We start from the raw sequence: 23,598 nt of genomic DNA on the forward strand, positions 1-23,598 counted from the left end.
CATCTTACTGCTACTATTCATCCTTCCCGTTGCTGTTGTCTCTTCTTACTGTCACTATTTGTATCTTCCTCGTTGTCATTGTCATACTAAGTTGGCTGTTTAGGTTCTTATATTAGTAACGCCACCGCCACGTAGCGCTCTGTATGAAAATCACTGGCTGTGCTGTGTGCAGCCTGTGGCTGGTTTGCATTGTTGGAATTTGCTATTGTAGTGTTGGGCAGTTGGCTGTTAACAGCGCGTAGCGTTGCGCAGTTGGAAGTAAGCCGCCAGCAGTGGTGGATGTGGGGAAGTGAGATGGCCGATTTTTGAGAGCGGATAATCTGGACGTGTGTCCATCAGAAACACTACATTTGTAAGAATGGATGTCATGAACTGCTATATATATTATGACTTTTGAACACTACTAAGGTAAATACGTTGTTTGTTCTCTATCAAAATCTTTCATTTGCTAACTATACCTATCAATTGTTTGTGCCTTCAGTAGTGTGAATCTTTTATTTAGCTGGCAGTAGTGGCGCTCGCTGTATTGTAGTAGTTCGAGTAACGGAGATTTTTGTGAGGTGAGTGATTTGTGAAACGTATAGGTTAATGTTAGTCAGGGCCATTTTCTTTTAGGGATTTTTGAAAGTCAGATTGCTTTGCGCTGAAAATAATGTGTGTCAGTTTAGTGTTGATCAGAATAGGCAAAGAGCGAAATGTCTGAGTACGTTAAATTCTGCTCAGCTGTTTGAAAATCAAATAATGTAAGAGGTTAATCAGCACAGTAATTCAATAATTTTTCTAAGGTGACGTTTCAATACATCCCATTATCACTTGCTCTTACTCCCCTCCACTTTGTCTATATTGTCTCAGTATAACAAAGCGTGGATATGTTCGCATGCCAAAAGTGTTGGGTAAAAGTAGATGGTTGGTACCCCACTTTTCAGTCAGCCTTTAAATTGAAAACGGGAGCATATTAGCCTATATCGGAGCATTTTTCCACTGGTTCCCTTCATTTCCTTGCTACAGCAGGGCATGTCATTCATATGATAAGAATTTAATGTCAGTAAAATTCTGATAGTTTACGTATGTGAAATTAAAGTAACGCAGAACTAATTTTACACCTCAGACTGGACTTTATGTGCACAAAGACTTTGCATTAATTCAGTACTAAAGCATGTGGTTCCAGAACCTTTTTGGTGATAACGGAGACACTTCGCAGCATGTTTCTCCTAGTTAGGTCACTTCGTAAACTATGTGTTTACATCAAACCGGAATCTTCCCGCGTAATTTACGTGTGCAAGTAGGGTAACTTTGAACCTCTGTAGTTCTGAAACGATTAAAGATATAAAGAAAAGTTTCAAGTTTGTTTGAGATCAGGATCTTGGTCGTGTAACGTAAAAATTTCAACTAATTCCTGTTAAGAACCGTCTATGAATCTACGGCTCTGTTTTAGTACCCAAAATCATATACTTTTTTTTTGTTTTCTCAGGAACTGTCCACGAATTAAATGATGCCTCCATAAGCTCCTTAAGGCGCACGATAGACCACGTATAATGGAAAAAATAACATATCTATTTGCTCCATTTTCCTAAGCTGGAGGAACTATGTAATATTACAACTTTGACGCTGTACTGTATGATAGTTATAGTAAGACGATCCTTCTGTTGGGTACAGAAATGCTTCCTAGTCCAAGGACCATGCAGAGCATTTCATCCTACCTACCACCAGTAGAACCCGAGGCATGAGACCCGGAAGAATTCCCTCTTCATGCGAGGTGTTTTGGAACGTAATAGGTAGCGCAGCCTGTGCACGCGTTCCAATATCCCGAAAATGATTGGGCACTCCGCTTCCTAGCTAATTGAACACAATAAGTCGTTCCTAATATTTCACTGTACCCAAACTCAAAAGTTTTCCTATTTTATTTTGGCTTCCATAGACCTCTTGAACCGCATAATTTCGTCAATATTTCTTAATGTTGATTTCCTCACTCCCTGCTTTTCGATTCATGTAATGTCCTCGTACGTGAGGTTTCAGAAGCTTCGTATTCATTCTAGTCCAGATTTGTACATGCACAGGCTGGTTATGGTGCAAAACTTTCCTAAGTGTTAATCATTATATTGTCGCACTCCACTTGAAGTCTCGCCCAAGCTGTGTAATCGTGTTAGGTATCAGAGCACTCCAACGTCTTACACTGCACCTGCCCCGATTGTTGCCCGTTACTGGTGTTGCTACTTTTAGTGTGTAATTTGCTAATTTAATTCCCCTTGTTTTCGTTTTACAGACGCTTACCTTATAACTTGTTTTGAAGAGAATATTGGTTCTTCTCAACTCATATGCTCAGTGTTCCGACGCCTCTGAGAAAAAGTCACCCACAAACCTTAAAGTTACTACTTGTTCCCTTTAATTACGAAATTTCTCCCTCATTTCCATTAATACTATATTAAATAAAATGGTGCTTAGGCTGCACCCGCTGTCGCTCCCTTCTCAGTTAATACAATCTCCGTCGTGTCTGTCGACTCTTATGACTGCATTCTGGTTTTGATAAAGAGTGCCTTCCAGTGTCCGTTTTTGCACATCTACAAGTGATAGAAATGTTTTTTTTCTTTTTTTATTTCTTCTGTCCGTCTTCTAGGGTAAGTATTGCCTCGCGTGTTCCTACATATTTCCGAAACCAAATTGATCTCCCACCTCGTCGGCTTCTACCAATAGTACAGTTTTCCTGCGGACAATTCGTAGCAGTAGTTTGCTGCCTTGATTGATTAAACTTGTTGAAATACTCAGATCGATTAGTAGCTAACTTCTTGGTTTTGGTATTAAAATGTTCTTCTTGGAGTCTGAGAGTAGAAACGTTTTCACCTTGTTAATTCTTCCCAGGGTCTTAATAGTTTTGAAAGATTGTCGTCTACCCCAGATGACGTCGTTCGATTTAGATCTTCCAGCGCGCTGTCAATTTTTCTGGACGTATCGTATCTCCCGTCTGATAGTCCCTTTGCGTAGTATTTTCATCAAGGTTTTTTTATGTCAGCATTCTAAATAATCTTTCCATCTTTTGTCTCTACTTTCTTTAGTCATCAGTGTCACGCCATCTGAACTTCGGCTTATCGTTTCTCTATACGTTGAAAGTATAAAGACCTCATTATTATTATTTTCGTAAGTCGTAACGAGACTGACTAATGGAAATTCCGGGTAGGAATATTAACAATGTAGGAAAAGATAGATTGCTACTTGCCATAAAGAAGAGAAGTTAAGTGGCAGACAGGCACAGTTACAAGATACTTATACAAAGCTTTCGGCCGCAGCCTTCATCAACGCAAGAGAAACCCAGACCACTCATACACTCTAGCAATCACATGTAAGGCACACGAGACCGGCAACTCAGGCATTTCAGGCCGGAATGAGTTTGTCCCGAGCTGCCGGAGCTGGCGGTCACGTGTGCCTGAGGTGTGGCTGCTTGTGTGTACGAGTGGTGTGTGTTTCTCTTTGCCTTACGAAGGCTGTCGCCGAAAGCTTTGTGTAAGTGTCTTTTAACGGCGCCTGTCTGCAACGTAACTTGGCTTATTTATGATAGGTATCAATCTCTCCGTTCCTGCATGGTTCGTAAACAGACTGGAAACGTGAGTGCGCAATATTAACGCTGAATTTTCATTTCATTATCAAAATATTCCTTATACGCTTCCAGTTCATCGCTAGAAGCTTAGTGCGCTCACTTATTTTTACTTTCTTTTTTTAACTTCTTTAAAAATCTGACTTGAAAGCTTTTTAAGTAGACAGCGGCGCGCGAAATGCCGTTCGCTGAAAATTGTTTATATGACTTTTAATAGACTAACCTTGTGACTCACAAACATCTACCACAGATAAATGTTTCATGTGAAATGACAGCCTCAGTCAGGGGCAAGCTGCTCCTGCACAAAGTTCTCAAATATTCCATTATTGATACCAGAGGTTCACATTTTGTAATGGCACTCTTACCAAGTATTCAGTAACACGAAGGATGACCCAAAGACATTGTTTGAGATATGGGAAGTTCCTTCCCTTCAAATGGTTCAAATGGCTCTGAGCACGATGGGACTTAACATCTGAGGTCATCAGTCTCCTAGAACTTAGAACTGCTTAAACCTAACTAACCTAAGGACATCACATGCCCGAGGCAGGATCAGGATTCGAAACTGCGACCGTCGCGGTCGCGCTGTTCCAGACCGAAGCGCCTAGAACCACTCGGCCACACCAGCCGGCCTCCTTCCACTTCAGTGTTGGCCTCCTGGCTGCCGCCACTTTTACGCCACGGAGAGGAGGATGCTCTTTTCTCCAGATCACAGCAGGCACTGACACGCTGTTGCATGGGATGGAACAGCTTGGAGAGGCGTTATTAAGACGCGAACACCAACGTTGCACACTAAATTTTTCCTTTAGCACTGCTGAGGTCTATATGGATGTCTCGAAAGGAGCTATACAGTTTTGTTGTTACAGTGTCGCAGAAGTGGAAATACTCGAGCAAACATAAATGACACTGTGTCCATAGTTTGGGTCAGCTGCTGGCGAGTTAAGTCCTCAGCCAGCTGCGTCAGTCTCGCGGTTCTAGGCACGCAGTCCGGAACCATGCGACTGCTACGGTCGCAGGTTCGAATCCTGCCTCGGGCATGGATGTGTGTGATGTCCTTAGGTTAGTTACGTTTAAGTAGTTCTAAGTTCTAGGGGACTGATGAGCACAGCAGTTGAGTCCCATCGTGCTCAGAGCCATTTGAACCAGCTGCGTCAACAGCCTGAGCCGGCGTGCCGCAGTGTCTGATAACAGCAACACCGCGCAGGTGTCGATCCGGCGTTCATTACGGTAAGCGGCTTCCAGCGGCATGTTGTTCAGCCACTCAGCTGACCGCTCATCAGAGCCGGCTTTAGCTTCTCCTCTCCTGGTAACGAGCCGGCGCACACTCGTTACATAAGACATTAGCTTGTGAGAGCTACCACTTCAGATTGAATCCCTTTTTTTTCAATCACTATCCCCTCAGGGGACTCAGCATTCATTTGCTGGGTACGGGCTTGGCGACACCGGGGTTCCCGAGCTGTGGACTGTTGTGCGCCTCCAGTCCTCGGACACCGTAAGCTCTGGGCATGCTTCAGCGACCACCGTGTGGCGCAACGGTGGAACGTTGTGTGTTGCAGGGACCGGGGATCTTGGCTTGATTGCCTGGATAGCAAGGATGATACATACCTCTATAAAAAACCCTTTATCGTAAGGTGTGCTGCGCACCGATAAGATGCATGGCTGTTGAGGTGGAACAGTCGCTAGCGGGCGACCTCTGAGGAACCTGCCGCACCTCAGTTGTATAAGGCTTACCCAGGCATGCGGGGCTCTGTCTGGGCGGACGTTTAGTTCCCTAGCTGCTCGTGGGACGCACATGGCAACCACGTGTTTCCCTTCACCACCTTCGCAATCAGTAAAGCGCATGAGGGAGGCTAGTCATCCAGATATGCAGATAGAACAGGGCTCATGGAGTCATAAAAGACAATGTTTTCATCGTGATTAAGAGGAAGGAGGGCTCATTTGAAAAAGTGTCTCCTTTCTACATACATAAAGGTTTAGAAGGGCTAGCAGGTACACTGAAATCTATCAAACGCCTGAGGAACGGTACCCTGTTAGTTGAGACTACTAAGGCAAATCAAGTCGAGCTGCTTCGAAAGTCAACCAAGTTAGGCGAGTATGATATTACTGTTGAACTGCACAATTCCCTCAACTTCAGTGAAGGCGTCGTCACCTGCCATGATTTAATGGTTATCGAGGCTGAAGAGCTGAAGCAAGAATGGGCAACAAAGGGGATTGTAGACGAGGAACAACGGACGCGTAGGAATAATGGAGTTGTTGAGAAATCTGCCACCTTCGTTGTGACTTTTAATTCGCCTGTCTTACCTTAATACGTTCTGGCTGGTTTCCTCCGACTTAGGGTTAGGCCTTATATACCTAACCCTATGCGATGTTTCAAATGTCAGCGATTTGGCCATACGACAATGAGTCGTGGGGGTGAACCTACCTGCGGTATATGTGGCAAAGCAGCTCATGAAGCTGGGACCAACTGCACATCTCCAGCGCTGTGTATCAACTGCTCTGGGAGCCATCCTGTCTGGAGCAGAGACTGCCCCATCTTTGCGGAGGAAAGAAAATTTCAGGAGATCAAGGTGACACGGAGGCTACCTTATGTGGAAGCCAAAAAAGAGTATAAGGCGACTGTCTTTGCCACGTCCTATGCCTCCTTGGTGCACAACCATGCGTCAAAAGTAGGCGCTTCGACGCAGACCATTTCCAGCATAGCATTATTCTCCACCAATACCTGCACCTGCGGTTGTACCTGCCAGAGCACAACCAATAAAGATATAGCCATTCAGGCTGCTCCAACTGCACCAAACGCTATTGCAGAGAAAGCTACAGTGAAGCCTTCGAAGGCCCTCCAGAATCAGAGTGCCTCTTCACTTCCCCCATCCCCTACTTCCGCAAAGAAAACGGGACCAGGGAAAGGGGCACGACGTCTGACGTCAAACCTGCCAAAGGCACCATCGGATGTCGTCATGGCATCTCTGACTGATGAGGAGGAAATCGTCATGGAGTTTGATACTTCTTCCCCAGAACCTGGCAGCCCCTCTGCTGCCACTCGCTCCACAAGTGCCTCACCAGCGCGGCGCAAAGACAGGGTGAAATCTAAACCGAAACGCTGATATGGCTCCCTTACTTCAGTGGAATCTGGATGGAGTCAGACCTCGCTTGGAAGAATTGCGGTTGTTAGTACAGGAAAATCCCTTTTGCATCTCTTTGCAACAGACGCATTTTAAAGAGACTGACACGCCTGTACTTACAGGATATCACATGTACAGGAAAGACGACCTGACTGGTACTAGGGCTCAGGGTGGGCTGGCAGTGTTCATTAAGGACACATTCCACTACTCACCTGTGCCCTTAACCACAACTCTACAAGTGGTTACAGTTCGGATCCTGGCCCAGGTTAATGTCACAGTATGCTCCTTGTATTTACCACCCGCTGAGCTCATTGACAGTGAAGCCCTCGCCCAGCTCATTGATCAGCTACCCCGTCCCTTTCTCATTTTAGGAGATTTTAATGCTCATAATGCATTATTGGGTTCAAACAAAACCTGCCCCAAAGGCCAGATGATTGAGCAGTTGATCAGGACTTCCTACATCATATTGCTGAACACAGGTCAGGCCAAGAATTTTAGCATCGCTTCAGGTTCGTCCTCTGCCATAGACTTCTCTATTTGTTCGCCTGTTGCTCAGTGGGTCGTAGACGACGACCTTCATGGTAGCGACCATTATCCTATCTGTCTCCATCTGCCAGTTGAAATGGGTCGTGTCCAACAGCCGCTGAAATGGTTGTTCCGGAAGGGAAACTGGACGCTCTACCGGCAGTTGGCTGTTTTTGAACAGTGTGAAGGCGTCCAGGATTGGGTGGATCACATTACGGCGATGATGCACCATGCCGCTGATGTATCCATACCAAAGTCAAAGGGAACACCTGTGAGGCAGCCTGTCCCTTGATGGAATGACGACTGTCGTACCGCAATCAGAGACAAGAAGGGCGGCTTTGAGAAGATTCCATCGGTGCCCCACTGATGCAATTCTGGCAACTTTCCGAATAGCACGGGCGTGGGCGAGAAGAATCGTTAGGGAGAGTAAACGGAGGTCTTGGCGTGAGTTCCTGAACTCCATCAATAGGTCCACATCTTCAAGCAAAGTATGGGAAGCCATTAGGAGTATCTCAAGGCGATACTCTCGACCGCCAATAGCAGCTATACGTGAGCGGGGGTGTCTCCTAACATCTCCAAGAGACATCGCCCGGGCGTTGGCAGAATCATTTCAAACTATTACGGCCGATTCTAGCCAGGACCCAGAATTTCTTCGCTGTCGGGGTACACAGGAGAGGGCTGGTTTTGATTTCCGCACAACCAACACTGAGGAATACAACGAGCCTTTCTCTTTGTGGAAGTTGGACTCTGCACTGTCAGTATCTCGGGATACTGCACCTGGTCCAGACCTGATATCGTATAGCATGCTGCAGCAGTTGGATCTGCGGTCAAAGGAAGTCCTCCTTCAACTTTTTAATGAAATTTGGAAGATAGGTGACTTTCCTGGTTCGTGGAAAGAATCGATTTTAATTCCACTTTTAAAACCAGGGAAGGATCGGACCGAACCCAGTAGCTATCCTAGCATTAGTCTCACGAGCTGCGTAGGAAAGACATTTGAGCGTATGGTCAATAGGCGCCTGGTGTGGGTTCTCGAATCCAGATCCTTACTTACCCGCTGCCAGTGTGGGTTCAGGAGGTATCATTCCATCCTAGATAAACTGATCCTACTCGAAACAACGATACAAGATGCTTTCCTACGTAAGCAACACCTTATCGGGATACTACGTGGAGGCATAACATTTTGCGGCAGCTTTGAGTGGGGTTTCAGTGGGCGTTTACCCACAGTCATCAGATCCTTTCTGTCGGACAGGTATTTTAAGTATAAGGTTGGGAATGTCCTGTCTGACCATTTAAAGCAGGAGAACTGTGTCCCTCAAGGAAGTGTCCTCAGTGTTACAGCTTTCGCAATTGCCATCAATAGTACTGCGTCCACAATACGACGGCCCGTGCAGTGCTCCTTGTTTGTGGACGATTTCTCCATTTTCTATGCGTCTCCCTCACTCACAGCTGCTACACGCCAATTACAGCTGACACTCCTGCGATTGGAGGAATGGTCTAAGACCACAGGCTTTAAATTCTCTTTGGAGAAGACTGTTTGTGAAGATTTTAACCGTTCCCGTTCTCTTTTTAATCTCCCTGTTTTAAAACTAGGAGACACTGTTCTCCCCATTATGGAAAAAGTGAAATGTGTCGGGTTTACTTTTTATGAGAATCTCACATGGTTGCCACACCTAAAGGATCTAAAAGTCCGCTGTTTCAATGCTTTAAACGTCCTTAAATGCGTCAGTCGTAGATCTTGGGGCGCTGACAGGGCACGTCTGCTCCAACTTTATAAGGCCTTTGTGCGGCCTCGACTGGAATACGGATGTCCAGCTTATGGCTCTGCACGACCTTCCTACCTCAAACTGATGAATGTGATTCACCATGAGGGTGTGAGGCTTTCAACGGGGGCTCATCGCACGAGTCCAGTTGCTTGTCTATGTGTCGAGGCTGGAGAGCCTCCGCTGTCCATTCGTGGTACGGCAAGCATACAGGGCAAAGTCCACTCCTCTTTCATTGGCGTCCAACACCTTTTCCCAGCCGGCACTGGAACGTCTCTTCCGCCACCGTCCGAAGGCAACAAAGCCGTTTGGCATCCGCGCAAATGAGAGTCTCGAGTCAGTACACCTGGAGGGCATTAAGGTCCTCCGCCAGGGATGGAGTAGGGGATCTCCCTGGCTACTACAAAGGCCAAGATTACTTCTTGATCTGGCTGCTTACAAGAAGTATTGTTCCCCGGACCACCTTTTTAAAATTAAACTTACTGAGATTTTAGAAGGCCATTTAGATTTTATTACTGTTTACACGGATGGGTCTAAATATGGGGATTTTATGGGCTGCCCTGCTGTGTTTCCCGATACTGTCCGTAGGATAGGGCTCCCAGAGCAGTTCTCAGTTTACTATGCAGAACTGTTTGTCATTCTGCAAGCATTTGAGCATATGCACCGACATCATGGTACGAAATTCATCATCTGCTCCGATTCCCAAAGTGCTCTACACGCTTTTGAACAGATGTACCCAGCAGATCGGATGGTGCAAGAGGTGCAGGACGCCCTCTTGCTATTGCAAAAGCAGAGTAAGGATGTAATTTTCTGCTGGGTTCCAGGGCACATAGGGATTCCTGGAAATGAACTTGAAGATGCGGCTGCCAAGGAGGCTTGCTCCATCCCACCTCCTGCTCGCTGTTCCGTCCCCCTGCAGGCAATAACATCTTTCGTGACTCGGAAGGTCATGCGTTGGTGGGAGACTCAGTGGCTGGACGTCAGGGATACTAAGTTGCGAGCGGTGAAAGATTCTGTCCGACCGTGGCTCACCTCCTTCCGACAACAACGAGCTGAGGAAGCAGCCCTTACACGGCTTAGAATAGGACATTGTCCGTTGACACATGGTTTTCTGTTACGTAGTGAGGAGCCACCAACGTGTCAGACATGTGGGACACAGCTGTCGATATGACATATTTTAACTGAGTGTGTTTTGTATGCGGGTTTGAGGGAAGATTTCAGTTTCCCACCAGACCTTCCCTCTCTTTTTTAACTAATAATGAGGCGAGCGTCGCTCGAGTTTTACGTTTTTGTGTGATGTGTGGACTTCTTCCCGAAATATTTGGATTGCGGTCTTAATGTGCTGTACAGTGGTTTGGTCACCCATTATTTGTAAGTGGTCACTCTGCCACCGTAAATTATTTTTACCTGTGTTGTACTGCTATTTTATTTTTCGTTTCATCTACCTGTTTTGATGTGCTGTGTCCAATCTTGCAATTTGAACATTACCAATTCTCGCAAAGATCGGCTCTGAATTGATCTTTTGGGAACGGGCGCTGATAACCTCGTTGTTGTGCGCCCTAAAGCACTAATCATCATCATCATCATCAATCACTGTGCACCCTTTGCAAGTGTGCAGATCTTTCTTAAAATTACAGTCTCTTCTGTTCCTTCGGTTTCTACGATTACGTCGGCATAGTATATTTAGCACTCCGTCTTCAGGCCACGAGTGGCCTAACGGGACCATCCGACCGCCGTGTCATTCTCAGAGGAGGATGCGGATAGGAGGGGCATGGGGTCAGCACACCGCTCTCCCGGTCGTTATGTTGGTATTCTTGACCGAAGGTGCTACTATTCGGTCGAGTAGCTCCTCAATTGACATCACGAGGCTGAATGCACCCCGAAGAAGGGCAACAGCGCATGGTGGCTGGATGGTCACCCATCCGAGTACCGGCCACGCCCAACAGCTCTTAACTTCGGTGATCTCACGGGAACCGGTGTATCCACTGTGGTAAGACCGTTGCCACGTCGACATAGTACATAGATGATTTAAAAATCTGCTTCATAGCTTGGTTGGTCCACAACTGTAATAGAATACAGTACCGATTCTGCGTGGAACGTATTTCACAAGTCCTTGCTAGGTTTCTAGAGGTATGTAGCACCACTTACCTCCGTAGAGATAACTCTATTCCCGTCAGTTACACGACGGTGGCATGTGGACACGTACTAGCGTCATCAAGTGTCCACGCGTTCAGATCAGGCTAATTTGGTGGCCAACATCATCATTAGTTCACTGTCAAGCTCCTCAAACCACAGTAGCACGCTTTTCGCCTTGTGTCACAGACAGTTTTCCTGCTGGAAGATGCCTCAGGGAATCCCTCAAGCGTGAAGAGGTGCAGGTGATCCACGGCTGTCATGGTGCATCACAGATCGCTTGGAAACCGACGTGAATGTCTCCCATAGCATAATACCACCCCCTCCTCCATTGCGGCCAACGTCCGTGGTGTAGCACGTGTTCGACCTGGCGTAATAAGAAACGTGATTCATCGAACCAAGTAACACATTTCCACTGAACCACGGACCTGTATCGATGATATCGAGTTCGCTGCAATCGTAACAGAGGATGTCTGTGTGTCACCGTGCGAAGGTCCGCCTCAATAGCTGAGTGATCAGCGCGACGCAATACCATGCAAAGGGGCCCGGGTTCGATTCCCGGCTGAGTTGGAGATTTTCTCCGCTCAGGGACTGGGTGTTGCGTTGTCTTCGTCATCATCACATCATCCCCATCGACACGCAAATCGCCGAAGTGGCGTCAACTCGAATGACTTGCTAGCCACACGACATTACATTACCGTGGAAACACGCTGAGTTCTGCTGCGGAGCGCCATGTTGAACACTGTCCACCGAACTGTGATCTCCGTAACACTTGTGCACTTTACAGAGCACAAAAGCCTCCTGTCTCCCCGTTCTGCCGGCCTAACACGCCTTGTCGCCTACTTGTGCTTTCCCCGTCCTTCAACCACTTCCTGCAGATGTCCGCAAGAGCAGCGCATGATGAACAACCGACCAGCTTCGGCGTTTCCGAGCTGTTCGTTGCCAAGCGCAGTTACGTATGTCAGTCGTTCTCCCATTTGCTGCCAGCATCGTCGTCCTGGAATGGTTCCCCTTTTTTCGCTTTTATTGAGGTGTCATACCCCTCATCCCATTTGGATGCAAGCTGTGTTTTCTGTGGACTCTTCAGCCGAGGCACACGTAACATACACAAAGACGAAAAACTGAAAGGCGATAGTCAAGTGGTGAATTGACAAGTTTCATATATCACTCCTATTGGTTCACTTTATCGTAACCCATATCGTATTTCTATCGACTGATGGATATCTGATGCTGGTAATATGGGTGATACTGGTGACTGCAAAGACCGAGCCGCTAACACATCTTAATTTTCCTCTGTCCTGTAGTTAATTGCATGTCCTATACTTCTTGTGTTGTGCGAATCAGACGGAGTCTTGGACAGGCCTCAGGATAGGAGAGAACAGGGACCGCTGGCAGAATTCGTGCAGGGTTCCCTAGGGAGAAAACCCGGGCGTGATTGTAAGGACTAGGCCGTTTGGAGCAGGGGTTGTAATCTGGTGACTGACAATCAGGTAGGTATTCACGGGGCCCTGTCTCGTCCGGTTCTGGGCTGGAGAGAGAGGAGCAGTCAACACTCCACAGACTCTGACTTTGCAGTCTCAGATTCTGGCTAAACAAAGACCAGTGTAAAGAACCGTGCCACATGCTCGATGCTTCGGCCGTGTAGAATAAACTGTATTTAAAAGTGGGTGTTTCTGCTATAAAAAAAAAAATACGGCTTGGTGGAATATCATTTTTCGTCGGTAGAAAGTGCGATAACCGGACGCGGCTCCATGAGAATTTCTCTCTCTCGCAAGGCGGTTGATCTAAAAGATATCTGTAAGCGCGATTTCAGGACGGCGTTTTTTAGAAATTTCACATTTGGGAAATGATCCATTGAGCGACATAGAAAGACATCTGAGAAATTCGACATTAGGTTACTTATGAACCAATTCCTAGGTGGGATGTTGGAGCGTCGTTAAAAAAAAAAAAAAAAAAAAAAAGCTGTCATTGGCCAATCTATAGGAGAGCCCTCTCATTTGTGGAGCATTCTTTTGCACGGGTTTTGTGCAGAGCAGAGAGGAAAGATAGAATTTTTTGGACACACTGGATGTAGGAAAGGAAGTGGACGCTCAGGCCTTGGAGACGCGGAAAAGCAGAGATTTTGTCTTCATAAACCGGGACAATCACTGCACCTGTTGAGATGAGGGTCACTCCCATCGCACTTGTTCCTTACGGGCGTTGCTAAACAAATCTAGCTCTGGTCAAGCTCCCTTTCAGTGGTTATAATTGGAAGTTCGTTTGCGTTATTATGTAATTTTTGCTTACCAGTTTCTCTATGTGCTTTGGTGGAATAATTGTAGTTCAAATGGCTCTGAGCACTATGGGAGTTAACTTCTGAGGTCATCAGTCCCCTAGAACTTAGAACTAGTTAAACCTAACTAACCTAAGGACATCACACACATCCATACCTGAGGCAGAATTCGAACCTGCGACCGTAGCGGTCGCGCGGTTCCAAACTGAAGCGCCTAGAACCACTCGGCCGCACCTTCCGGCAATAATTGTTGTAAATTGGGGTTAAATTGTGACCTAGACGTTTTATTCAGTAGTTAGATAAACCCAGTTTTAATTAAAATGCTAATGCTTTTTGTAAGAATCAACACCCGGAACGCTTTCACGAGCACTGCGCTATTCGTATCATTTAGTCCATTGTTTGAGACCTTTGTTTTGTATGTAGTAACTGAATGCAGCTGTTAATTCAGCTCAAACATCCACAGTACGAAAAATATTCCCCTGCTGTAGTACCTTGAAGGTGGCCATTGAACACTATGGTCACCACACACTTGTTGGACAGGGCGGCACTATAACAGGAATGTGCCAAAACAGTAAGAAATAACAAATAACATTTATTAAGAATGTGTTGCGAATGGTACTTTGGTACAGTCTTATGCAATGCACTCTATGTCTTGAAGGCAGTGTAACGGAATCTGAGCAATTTTTGTAAATTTTCTGGCGTTCTATGCTTTGCCCACCGTGAGTGATAGTAATTAGGCAGACAACCCGTTATCGGTCCTTGTTCTCCGTAAGTAGTGACGACTAAGTTGGAGAGCTGTCCTCAGAATCCAGTGATGCACTGACGCGCGCGCACTCAGCTGAACAGTCTGACTGCTGCTGTCGAGCTGTCTGACCGAGTGCCCGTGGCGCGTCCTTCTTGTGCTTGGGGGCGGAAAACTTTCTGTGTCCATCGGTATAAGCCAGGAGCGATGTAGTCAGCAGTTGACAGCGCTGCCTCATGGTGGCTGTTCACACTGTCAGCAGACGTACACGACGCTCTGAATGAAGAGGCGAGGAAGCGTGGAGAAGGTCTGTGTTTGTGAGCGCCATCTGGAGTCTCCTGCACGCAACTGGGAGGAGCCAGGCGAGTGGGGGCGGCTGTGTGGTGGAGGCCTCTCGCCATACTTGATGTGTACCTCTCGCCTGCTACACGAGATTCATTTTCGCATCTACGCTCCTGGAAATTGAAATAAGAACACCGTGAATTCATTGTCCCAGGAAGGGGAAACTTTATTGACACATTCCTGGGGTCAGATACATCACATGATCACACTGACAGAACCACAGGCACAAAGACACAGGCAACAGAGCATGCACAATGTCGGCACTAGTACAGTGTATATCCACCTTTCGCAGCAATGCAGCCTGCTATTCTCCCATGGAGACGATCGTAGAGATGCTGGATGTAGTCCTGTGGAACGGCTTGCCATGCCATTTCCACCTGGCGCCTCAGTTGGACCAGCGTTCGTGCTGGACGTGCAGACCGCGTGAGACGACGCTTCATCCAGTCCCAAACATGCTCAATGGGGGACAGATCCGGAGATCTTGCTGGCCAGGTTAGTTGACTTACACCTTCTAGAGCACGTTGGGTGGCACGGGATACATGCGGACGTGCATTGTCCTATTGGAACAGCAAGTTCTCTTGCCGGTCTAGGAATGGTGGAACGATGGGCTCGATGACAGTTTGGATGTACCATGCACTATTCAGTGTCCCCTCGACGATCACCAGAGGTGTACGGCCAATGTAGGAGATCGCTCCCCACACCATGATGCCGGGTGTTGACCCTGTGTGCCTCGGTCGTATGCAGTCCTGATTGTGGCGCTCACCTGCACGGCGCCAAACACGCATACGACCATCATTGGCACCAAGGCTTCCATCGCTGAAGACGACACGTGTCCATTCGTCCCTCCATTCACGCCTGTCGCGTCACCACTGGAGGCGGGCTGCACGATGTTGGGTCGTGAGCGGAAGACGGCCTAACGGTGTGCGGGACCGTAGCCCAGCTTCATGGAGACGGTTGCGAATGGTCCTCGCCGATACCCCAGGAGCAACAGTGTCCCTAATTTGCTGGGAAGTGGCGGTGCGGTCCCCTACGGCACTGCGTAGGATCCTACGGTATTGGCGTGCATCCGTGCGTCGCTGCGGTCCGGTCCCAGGTCGACGGGCACGTGCACCTTCTGCCGACCACTGGCGACACATTGATGTACTGTGGAGACCTCACGCCCCACGTGTTGAGCAATTCGGCGGTACGTCCACCCGGCCTCCTGCATGCCCACTATACGCCCTCGCTCAAAGTCCGTCAACTGCACATATGGTTCACGTCCACGCTGTCGCGGCATGCTACCAGTGTTAAAGACTGCGATGGAGCTCCGTATGCCACGGCAAACTGGCTGACACTGACGGCGGCGGTGCACAAATGCTGCGCAGCTAGCGCCATTCGACGGCCAACACCGCGGTTCCTGGTGTGACCGCTGTGCCGTGCGTGTGATCATTGCTTGTACAGCCCTCTCGCAGTGTTCGGAGCAAGTATGGTGGGTCTGACACACCGGTGTCAATGTGTTCTTTTTTCCATTTCCAGGAGTGTATGCTCATGGGATGCGATTTGTCTCTCGGTTGTCCTGCAGTAGCTAAAAAGGCTTCTGAGCTCACTTAGTGTTTTACACGGCAATAAATTAAAAAGCGAGCTTTTATAAATGATTTTTAAAAAATTGTAAATGATCAGCTAAGTGAAAGACTTAGATAAAAGTAACTCGACTTTTTTCTTTTTTAATTAAAAATGGGGAAACTAAAGGTTAAAAAATGGTTCAAATGGCTCTGAGCACTATGGGACTTAACATCTGAGGCCATCAGTCCCCTCGAACTTAACCTAAACGTAACTAACCTAAGGACATCACACACAGCCACACCCGAGGCAGGATTAGAACCTGCGAACGTATCGGTCGCGCAGTTCCAGACTGAAGCGCCTAGAACCGCTCGGCCACACCGGCCGGCAACTTCAGGTTAAAATTAAAATAATAAGAATATAGTTAAAACACAGTGTAAAAACAGTAATGTTAATAAGTAAACATTGCAATTTCAGCAATGCAATTTCATTAAAACTTGAAGTACTTTCCTTGGGAAAAAATGGCCTGTTGTTGGGGGAGGGAGAGGGGGAGGGCAAAGGGAAATGTTTAATGTAGGAGTGAAAGTTGAGAGGACTGAAAGGAAGTTTGGTTGCTTCGGTTGTTTAGGACCCTCAGCATTCAACATTGTGATGATCAGCGGGACAGGAGTGGAGTAGCAGCTTGGGGTGTGGGTGGAACCGTAACATGTAGGGAAGGAAGGGGTAGGAAAAGTCTGGGAGGCAGTGGAAGAGGGAGTCGTGATGAGGTGGGATGGGAGTTAGTGGAGTTACTGTTGGTAGACTGGGTAGATGTCGGCACCTGTTATGTCTGATTGAATTCGGAACGGTCGCCGGATGTAGAACGAAATTTAAATGGTTCAAATGGCTCTAAGCACTATGGGACTTCACATCTGAGGTCATCAGTCTCCTAGACTTGGAACTACTTAAACCTAACTATAACCTAAGGACATCACACGCTTCCATGCCCGAGGCAGGATTCGAACCTGCGACCGTAGCAGCGGCGCGGTTCCGGACTGAAGCGCCTATAACCGCACGGCTACAACGGCCAGCACGAAATTTAAGTAACATTGGATGTGGCCGGAGCAAGCGTTATGGAATGTGTAATGTTCTCAATATATGCAAACGCTTTAGCAGATAGCGTCAGTAGCACTGGCTGGTTCTTCGTCTGTGATCCCGTTGTCCACAGCACAATATCGTCTTTGGTGAAATGTGGAAAGAGTTGGACAAAATTTCCACTTTGCTCAAAGAAAAGTACACTCTCTTTAAATCTGACTGAATGCCGCATCGTACTAGCTACTCAGAGAAAGGAGTCGATAGTAACCGATTACAAAATTAGTGGTGAATTTCTGGAGCACATCATTTCATTTAAGTATATAATTCTGAGAAGCGATTTGAGAAGCCTCGATTGGGTAAATTCATTATTAGGGAAACCGAATGAAGGACGTGGCTGTAGTACAGTCACATGGTCTGCAAATCAAAACGGCAACCAGTTACAAGTATGGTTTTAGTCTGATCATGTCTTCGCTATCCCTACGATACGTAGAGGTCTGTGACATGTTCGCACATTCCTCGTTTAGCTGGCGTTCTTAGAACTTGGTTAGTAGGCATTCGCGCAACGTGAGGCGTGTGTTTTCATACGCTTCCCAGCTTAGTTTTTAGCTTTTCCGTGGTGTCCTCCCCAGAACAAAAAAGAACTTTGACCATTACTGCTGTCCTTCTTTGCATAAAATCAAAGTGTTCAGTAAGGCCTGCTTGGTACTGGTGCTGTACACTTGAGGAATATTCTGATGGTCACATTAGTGTTTCACAGAACTCCCCTTTGCAAATTAATTGAGGTTTCCCGTTGAATGGCACTAACATGCCTTGCTCATACTGTGGCATCAAGCAGTCAGGCCTGCAAGATGAGTGGTCTGCCAAGCGAGTGGACTCATTTATCAAGTAACATGAACTCTAGTACTCACAGTTAAGTTACAAGTTATTCTCCTGTTTGAATATTACGCAACGGAAACGCACATCTGACTATTAGTAATTGACAGAGCTCTGACTGTTCACTACGCACTGGCAATACCACATTTTCTTTCTTATTTAACGGCTTTGATCAACACGTGGCCATCGCACTGAATATGAATGGCGCACACATTATAAATTCTGGATATCATGACAACAACCAATCTTTTTCTTTTCACTATCTTATTTATTCCGATAAATTCTATAACATAAACACACAAATTCTATAACCTACAACAATAACATGAGAAATTGCGCCCAGTGGGCATGGTTTTACATTGATGATTCTCTATCTTATGGTCTCGTAATTATTTAACGCTACAGTGCACTTTCTAGATAGGATGGTGGATCTTTTGCTATATCTCACACCTCGACTCTCACAGCCATCATCACGAAACTTTCCTCCAGACCGAGCGGTACATAAGGAACATGCATAACCCACTACCTCTGAAACTACCTTGCTACTCTCCCATGCAAACCACACATACTTAAATTACATGACATACACCACACTGCAACATGGAATACAACACAAGGAATAGTCACAACATTATCACTTTCAGCTTTCCCACTTCAATTAGTATTCATCCCAGTTTCACAAGACACTGCCCCACTTCGTAACTTTCCTTTCCTACTACGATATCTGGAGGATATATGCACGTCTTTCTGTACAGTGCAAGCCAAGTGGCGTTGCTGGATAGACGGCTGACTCACCTTGCTTCTCTCTCAGAGTATTATAGTTTGAATCAAGCGTCACACTGAAACATAACACGCAAAGTAATATTAAGAACATATTTATCACACACGCGAGTCCTCAACTGATACCATGGACGAGTACTTCTCTTTATCCTTTGTCTCATACACAGATTGAGACTCACACAGTACTCACCACGTGGAATACTCGTCTCTACTTTCAAGTCCTGCACACGCCATTTCCTAAATATTTCCAACTTATAGTACACACGCTACTAATTCAGCTTAACTTAAGCACTCGGAAGTGTTTCAACTTATTGATACACGCGGTTTCATTGTGACCGTTGGTCACTTCCGAGGATTACTACGATCCCGTTAATATTACCTGCCTCACATTTAATTCTCCCCACAAAAGTTCCTGAAATAGAGAAATTATTATTCCAAACTACTCGTAAGTATTTCACATGCATACCATGTCTCCACTCTTTTGTCTTTGCGATGCACACCTAAAACAGGTCTTACCAACATTAGATGCAGCGGCAGAGTGCCGAAAACATGGCCGTTCTTCAGGTACCGTATTGGTCAGCCACATTTCAGGGGCTCAAAGCTCAGGTAAATTTCATCTCTTTGGTTCCACCAAAGGTGACCAAAGGCCCGTCTCAAAGATGATCATATATTACACATTCAGTATCTGTGGTTAGCAGACGACCATACATTCATTCATTTCGCAGATCTCACCAAACTGGATGTAGGGATTTATTTTGTGGGAGTGCACATGTAATCAATTAAATAAATAAATTGTCATTCTTTTCTACACTGGTATCCGGCTTCGGTGTATTAAGTGAAATTGAGTTATTATTACAAAAAATTTGTTGTTATGACAAGAATAACGAAGAATGTTGTACCTACACTCCTGGAAATGGAAAAAAGAACACATTGACACCGGTGTGTCAGACCCACCATACTTGCTCCGGACACTGCGAGAGGGCTGTACAAGCAATGATCACACGCACGGCACAGCGGACACACCAGGAACCGCGGTGTTGGCCGTCGAATGGCGCTAGCTGCGCAGCGTTTGTGCACCGCCGCCGTCAGTGTCAGCCAGTTTGCCGTGGCATACGGAGCTCCATCGCAGTCATTAACACTGGTAGCATGCCGCGACAGCGTGGACGTGAACCGTATGTGCAGTTGACGGACTTTGAGCTAGGGCGTATAGTGGGCATGCGGGAGGCCGGGTGGATGTACCGCCGAATTGCTCAACACGTGGGGCGTGAGGTCTCCACAGTACATCGATGTTGTCGCCAGTGGTCGGCGGAAGGTGCACGTGCCCGTCGACCTGGGACCGGACCGTAGCGACGCACGGATGACGCCAAGACCGTAGGATCCTACGCAGTGCCGTAGGGGACCGCACCGCCACTTCCCAGCAAATTAGGGACACTGTTGCTCCTGGGGTATCGGCGAGGACCATTCGCAACCGTCTCCATGAAGCTGGGCTACGGTCCCGCACACCGTTAGGCCGTCTTCCGCTCACGCCCCAACATCGTGCAGCCCGCCTCCAGTGGTGTCGCGACAGGCGTGAATGGAGGGACGAATGGAGACGTGTCGTCTTCAGCGATGAGAGTCACTTCTGCCTTGGTGCCAATGATGGTCGTATGCGTGTTTGGCGCCGTGCAGGTGAGCGCCGTAATCAGGACTGCATACGACCGAGGCACACAGGGCCAACACCCGGCATCATGGTATGGGGAGCGATCTCCTACACTGGCCGTACACCTCTGGTGATCGTCGAGGTGACACTGAATAGTGCACGGTACATCCAAACCGTCATCGAACCCATCGTTCTACCATTCCTAGACCGGCAAGGGAGCTTGCTGTTCCAACAGGACAATGCACGCCCGCATGTATCCCGTGCCACCCAACGTGCTCTAGAAGGTGTAAGTCAACTACCCTGGCCAGCAAGATCTCCGGATCTGTCCCCCATTGAGCATGTTTGGGACTGGATGAAGCGTCGTCTCACGCGGTCTGCACGTCCAGCACGAACGCTGGTCCAACTGAGGCGCCAGGTGAAAATGGCATGGCAAGCCGTTCCACAGGACTACATCCATCATCTGTACGATCGTCTCCATGGGAGGATAGCAGCCTGCATTGCTGCGAAAGGTGGATATACACTGTACTAGTGCCGACATTGTGCATGCTCTGTTGCCTGTGTCTATGTGCCTGTGGTTCTGTCAGTGTGATCATGTGATGTATCTGACCCCAGGAATGTTTCAATAAAGTTGCCCCTTCCTGGGACAATGAATTCACGGTGTTCTTATTTCAATTTCCAGGAGTGTATTTTCAATGTCGGGCGGTACTGTACCCTTTCGCCACCGGCTTCATGCAGAAAAAAATGCTTGCCAGCTTAGTTTTTAGCTTTTCCGTGGCGTTCTCCCCAGAACAAAAGAAAACTTGGACCATTACTGCTGTCCTTCTTTGCATAAATTCAAAGTGTTCTGTAAGGCCTGCTTGGTACTGGTGCTGTACACTTTGAGGAATACTCTATGATGGTCACGTTAGTGTTTCACAGAACTCTCCTTTGCAAATTAATTCAGGTTTCCCGTATCCCAGCAGCTGTGTTCTTTACTTACGACTGTGGCTATGTTATCATTCCAATTTTACGTATTACAAATTGTTACAAACAGGCATTTGTGTGAGTTGATTTCAGTTCTGACTCACTGATATTGTAGTTATAGGATAGTACGATTTTGCTTTTTGTAACATGCTCAATTTTACATTTCTGAAAATTTAAAGCAATATGTAAATCTTTGCATGACTTCGAAATCCTATTAAGACTGAATAGTTGTTAGATAGTACTTCTTATAGATACGTAAATCATCTACAAAAAGTCCATGCTTGCAAATAATATTGTCTAGCAGGTCATTAAAATACACTGTGAACAAGAAGGGTCTCAACATACTTCACGCACGGCTGTAGCTACTGGCCTATTTTGTGTCCGCCTTACTAAGGAATAGTCCATGCAGTCGCAAATTTCATTTGTTGCTCCATGTGATTTTAATTAAGCTAATAACCGCTTGTGTTCTATGCAGTGAAATGCTTTTTCAAAGGCAAAGAATACTGCATCTGCCTGATGGCCTTCATTTATGTTTTTCATTATGTCATGTGGGCTTGGGTTGTGAGTAACCAACGTTCTAGGAAATCATGCTCGTCGGCATGTGGGATATCGTTCCGTTCGAAATATCGCAGTGGCTTTCGAGCTGAGAGTATCTTCTGATATTACAATACGGTGGTACGTCAATGATTCTGGACGGTAGTTCTGTGGATCAGTTGTGCTAACCTTCTTGTAAACAGGTGCAACGTATGCTTTCTTCCACACAGTTTCAGGTCAGGGGATCTACTTTCTTTTCTCTCAATCCATACCCTGTACATATTAGAATTAGATTCTGCGTTCCATTCAACAGCTCCTTTAGTCTTTCATTTTCACTCAGGATAACAGTGTCAAAAGCGGATCTTATAAGTCTTCCAACCTGAAGTTTAATGCATCCCTTCAAACTTTCCTTTATTTCTGTTTACGATATACTAGAGTGAAAAGAGGTGTATCTCAGCTGCTGTCTCTGTATGTAAACTGGTTGGGATGATAGGATATGTGTTACGACGGTTGGGAATCAGTTCCATGATACAGAGGGAGCTGTAAAGGATAGAAATTGTAGGGGAAGAGAGAGAGAGATTGAAAAGAATCTATTGTATCCTTCCTACTCGTCGATAACAGGGTGCTTGGGAAACCTGCTTTCTCGGATCGATAGACAACAATTCACGCAAATCGTGTTAACGAAAATTATTGCTGTTGTGTTGGCAGAAGAGCCTACACCGTGTTACTAGTAGAGGCCGAAATGCACGCAGGCTGGCGTGAAGAGGGAAGGACTATACTGACGTGAGGTCTGGAACATGACTAGGAATTAGAATTCAGAAATCGGACGTGATTAGTTTGATACTTAACTTTAATCCATTAATGATGAACGTCGCTCTTGACGATACATGAGTCACAATATTATCTGTTCAGAAGACATAGTAACTGTATATGGTGCCTTGCTAGGTCGTAGAAAATGACGTAGCTGAAGGCTACGCTAAACTGTCGTCTCTGCAAATGAGAGCGTATGTAGACAGTGAACCATCACTAGCAAAGTCGGCTATACAACTGGGGCGAGTGCTATGGTGTCTCTCTAGACTAGACCTGCCGTGTGGCGGCGCTCGCTCTACAATCACTGATAGTGGCGAAACGTGGGTCCGATTTAATGGCTACCACCTAGCAAGTGTGGTGTCTGGCGGTGACACCACAATTCCAATGCTTAACTTTGTGAGATACACACGTATCGAGAGCAAAGGGTGAAAGACCGACAAGAAGTCCCTTCAGTATATACAATTCGTAATTCAAGAGAAGTAATACAGTTCCTAAATCGCTGCTATACAAGTGCCTATTCTTGATGCCGCTGTGAAAGTCGCAGAACTGCTAGTCTGCTACTGGGCAGCAGCCAGGCGGCTTGGCGCTTATGTCCTCTCTGCTGCTGTCAGGTTGTCGTCCGGGAGCACGGTCTGTCCGCTTGCAGTTGGCTGACGTCTTCTTCACAGATCTCTCTGCTCAACTTTTCCGACCAGCATGCGGCACTTGACTTTAAGCCGAAACAATGTCCAAGAAATGATTGAGGACGTAGAAAATAAATGCTGCTCTGGGTGGAAGAGGTTGGCACAGGAGAGGGGCTCGTGGCGGGACGCATCACACCAGTCAGAAGAGTGATGAATAAAAAAACGTTGTTGTGGTCTTCAGTCCTGAGACTGGTTTGATGCAGCTCTCCATGCTACTCTATCCTGTG

The 23,598-nt window shown here is 46.7% G+C and overlaps 1 protein-coding gene and 1 pseudogene across 2 annotated transcripts in view; one reads left to right on the forward strand and one right to left on the reverse strand.

Annotated features, from left to right (window-relative positions):
* LOC126281633 (LIM domain only protein 3-like) overlaps positions 1-23,598 on the forward strand; it is a 1,631,617-nt gene that overhangs the window by 658,199 nt on the left and 949,820 nt on the right. The window lies entirely within an intron of this gene.
* LOC126282563 (5S ribosomal RNA) lies at positions 10,875-10,991 on the reverse strand (annotated as a pseudogene).

The sequence above is a fragment of the Schistocerca gregaria genome, chromosome 7, assembly GCF_023897955.1.
Source record: "Schistocerca gregaria isolate iqSchGreg1 chromosome 7, iqSchGreg1.2, whole genome shotgun sequence".
NCBI lineage: Eukaryota > Metazoa > Arthropoda > Insecta > Orthoptera > Acrididae > Schistocerca > Schistocerca gregaria.